Genomic DNA, 4,522 nt, shown 5'->3' with positions numbered 1-4,522 from the left:
TCCAAAATGCAGTAGAAAATCAGGGCATGGTGTCCTATTTATTGTATGATCTTAGCCATCTAAACCATGCACATTCACAGGACATATGAGGGAAACAAGAGTATTGCAATACAAACCATGAGAATTTATGGTGATGACATAATATCCAACTATCTTTTCTCCTTCCTTGTTTCCACATATTGTTATCCTGTGTCTATGTTATCTTTCCTTTTTTTCACAGTTAGAAGATATTTTATTACCCATGTATTTATGTGTGGGTTTTGGGGTTTATATATGTCTGAATTAAAACCTTGTAAATTTGTATTATCAAAAAACGTTAATGAACACGGCTTGCTTACTTATTGATAATTAATTTGATCATTCATTTAGAAAACAGACCTTCAGCAAAGAATCACAGAGCACTCTGTACACCTGGCTTCACTCAGCCACAAACCGCCTGGACTGGGAAGGGCCACAGACCCCTGAGGGTTTAAGGAACCCTCCTGGGCTTCGGGAGTAGAGGGCTGCCTGAATTCCAGCCCCTTCTCCCCTTCCCACACTCGGGGTCAGCTTCTGGCCCACAGGGGCCAACTCTGGAAGCATGATCTCCCTTAGGAAGCACTGCCAGTCAGCCTGCCCGGAGGCCCCACCCCCCAAAGCCCCAGGAGCCCTTCTGTGTGAGTCGGAGAAAACCATCCTCCCTCACTTGGGAGGCTGAGGAAGAGGGGCCTCCTCCCTTTCCTTTTCCTGTCCTGCACTCGGGCCGCTCAGCTGCCCTTGAAGGAGCAACTCCTAACAGACTGACCCAGCTGTGGAACTCAAGCACGGAAGTCATCACACAAAATTGCTGATCTCCCATCTCACAGTTCACGTTACCCCCTTCAACGCATCCCCTGCCGCGGGTCCTCCTCACTCTGCCCCGTCAGAGAACCCAGGACACCCTCTGCCATTGTGTCCTGGTGCGCTGGGTGCAGCAGGTTTGGTGTCTGGCAAATGGGTGTGGATTGCACCCCATGGATGTCACTCTCCTTGGCTGGGAATGGGATTTGACTGCTGAGGTCACCTGGTGGTGGGCATGATCAGCAGTGATGAGTGGGAAGCTCCCAGCTGTGGTAGACCCAGGAAGTGGAATTGATCGTTAGTGGTGGTGATGGCAGTCGTGATGTTGGTCACAGATACAGCCCCAGCGGCTGAAGCTCAGGCCAGATCATGACTTTTAAGAACGCTTGTCAAGAAAAAGGATATTGTGTTCTGTTGGCCCATACGCACATGCACACGTATGCACACCTGCCCCCCACACCTGCGTGTGTGCTTACACACATGCTCACACCCCCACATACACACTCACCCATATGCATACTCACCCACACTCTCCTCCCACCCATGGTCACAGACACCTACATGTCCACGTACACACACATACATCATACAAAACAAATTTATAGCCCCCACACCTATATGATGCTCCAATGTAGACACCAGTTTCTGATGTCTGATTCCTGAGTAACGGACCTTTTCTCCCTCTGCCTGTCTCTTTGGAGCGAGGGTGATGGGAGACCTACCCTACCTTTGCTGGTGCCTTAATCAGAGCTTTGCCTATGTTATATATTCTATGAAAGATAGAAAATAATAGCACCATTTTTTGCACGAGTTTCTCTATTTTTGTCTTTAAAATATAGTTTCTGTAGACTGGGACATCTTCTCACCTCCCTTTTGCAGTTAGGGCCCATCTCATACACACACACACACACACACACACACATGAACACACACTTTTGGGAACCTGTGTCAGGTAGCATTCTGTTCTACCAGTGACGCAGCAGTGAACAGAAGTGAGATATTGGGTGGGGCACAGTGGAAAGATTGCCACCTCCTGTCCCAGGATCTTGGATCCCCAGACACAGAGGGTCCCCTAGGCAGAAGTTCCTAAAGAGTGAGAGATTCCTTTTGCCTTGAAGATGGTGATGACTTTAAGACATGTGCCCTTGCTTCTGATCCCTGACAACCTCTCTCTGCACTGAAATGATTTCCTCTACTAACCTTACATATGAGAAGAATGCTAATTCCTGGAACCGCGTTTCTTTCAGGCAAGAGGATTCCAAGCACACCACCCTCAATATTCTTTCTTACCAGTGGAGCATATTATTGTACACGTAATTTGCTTCTATCTCCTTCAACAAAAACAAAAAGGAGTGATTTTTAAGAAATAACACATGTTGAAGAGATCGGGAAGATGTCCCCTTCTTTCCAAATTCTTTGTCGGGGTAAATGAACTCTGTTTTAATTGCAGAATCACTTCCAGCCCCATTTGTCTGAGGATGGCTTATGTCTGCCAGAATCTGCCATTGGCAGGTCATCTATGAATATGTGACTGATAGTTCACAGCCATTTGCGTATTGCACTGGCTATTTTGTTCCCATGAATGTGACTATTTTTTTCCATTCCTCATCTCTTGCCCCCACGTTACCCGTAGTAAGTGAAGCATTTCATTTTCTGATTATTATGGAAAATTTCAAACACATGAAAGCAGAAGGAATAGTATAATGCATTCCGTGTGCCCATTAAGTTCAGGAGTCATCAACTTCAACAATCATTAACTTTTTCAGTTTGTGTTTCATGTACATCCCATTATGCGAATGTTTTTCCTGGGGTACTGTGAAGCAAAGTGTAGGCATCAACTCATTTCATCCAGAAGTACACTTTAAGAAACAAGGACCCCTTTTTCCATAACCACGGCACAATATCACACCTGAGGAAGGGACCAAGACTGACTGACCACCATCTACCTACTACCTAATGACATTTCCATTTCCCCAATGGTCTCCTGAATGTATTTATACAATTCATTTGATCAAATTAGGATCCTAAAACCACCACACATTGCATGTGGTTGATTGTGACTCTTAAAATACTGCCTTCCCCCTCCTCTTCTCCAGGACATTACTTGGATGAAGTACTTGTAATCTGCTCTCCTCTTGCCAGTTTAGAAACCGGGCTGGGGCATAATGACAGTCATGGTTCTCCTGGCCCTTGGGCCAGAGGGTTGGGTCTGGGCAGCATTGGGGTCAGATCTTCCTTCTTTTTTTCTGTTTTAAAATGTTGCTTTAAGTGTTTAACGGGTCTAACTGTTACAATGAGAAATAGAAAAGTAAGTAGAAACAAGGACCCTCACTGAGGAATGGGCATATATTCCACATTCCATTCGTAGGAATTCGGGCTCAACTCTCCCCATCAATTTTGGACTGGCCAAGGCACACACCAGTGTTGGAACTGTCTCAGTCAGTGGCCTCCCTTCCCTGCCAGCAGCGGGCCAGAAGAACTGTGGGGAACCTTGGCAGGATCCCTTGGAAAGGCTGCTCTTCTTTACCCAACAGGGAAGATTCTTCAACATGTCCCTGTGTAATCCCAGGAAATGAAGGCCCTTGGAACCACTCCATGAGGAGGCTCCTAGGTTCTCCAGGAGATGAGAGTAGAAGTTGGAGACTAGTGTATCAGCTATCATGTTCCTCTCGGGGGCTCCCTTTCCTCTCCTCTTGTATTATATGCAAGACTGGAGCGGTCCCATCCTGACCCTTTCAAGCTAAGAGATGGTGTCTCCATCTGCTTCCTTCGGGATTGTGTGATTTCCAGAAGCAGTGTTGAGTAACCAGGTACCAGTGTGCAATAACATATGCAAGTATTTGTCATTAAATTGTCAAGAAATATTTTGCCTTCCAACAGTCTTAAAATCTCTGGGGTGAGGGAACATGTGCATGTAGCCTTGGGAAGAAGGATGCCATGGTATAGGAGCATTAGGTCGCTGACACTTAGAAAGAAGTAAAACAAATGTTTATTTTTCTCAGAAGAAGTGTGGGAAAGGGCAGGGAGAAAGGTGGAGAGAGAAGAGAAAATTATTTAACATAAGTGTGTCCTGACATCATGTTCTGACAATTCCTGTAAGTGGTCATATTTAGAAGATGGGAAAGTTGGACAAGAATGGGCACCTGCCAACCACAATGGGCCAACATGACTGCCGGGAGACCAAAGCTGTCTTGCAGCCTGTGAACACACTTTACTTAGAGTGGATGAGGAGAGATGAGAGTCTGAACTCTTGAACCTTCCCACAGCTGCCACTTGCTTTACAAGAGAACAAAATATGTCACCAGCCTCATGGAAGGGTTGGAAGGCACCTGGATGTTTGCTGTTGAACACACCAGAGTCACTCTATCCTGGAGGAAGGGATCTTGGAGCACAGTGGTTTACAAAGGGCGGTGTGCACACATAGGAGGTGGGTAAGAAGAGCTATGGAGGTGTAGGAAGACCTCAGTATTAGAGATTCTAAGGATTTTTATATTTATTACCTCCTTTTCAATATCTAATTTTAGTGTATGTTTGATGAGCATGGCCTCCTAACATAGTGTCACCATTGTATAAACTGTAAGTTCATAAATAGACCTACAGTGGGGCCTTGACTTACGAGTATCCCGACTAAGGAGTTCTTTGAGATACCAGCTGTCTTGGGGCCAATTTTTTGCATTGAGTTGATAGAGTAATTTGAGTTAAC

Source organism: Myotis brandtii, unplaced genomic scaffold, assembly GCF_000412655.1.
Source record: "Myotis brandtii unplaced genomic scaffold, ASM41265v1 scaffold3631, whole genome shotgun sequence".
In the NCBI taxonomy this organism is placed as follows: Eukaryota; Metazoa; Chordata; class Mammalia; order Chiroptera; family Vespertilionidae; genus Myotis; species Myotis brandtii.
This window is presented reverse-complemented; position numbering follows the sequence as displayed.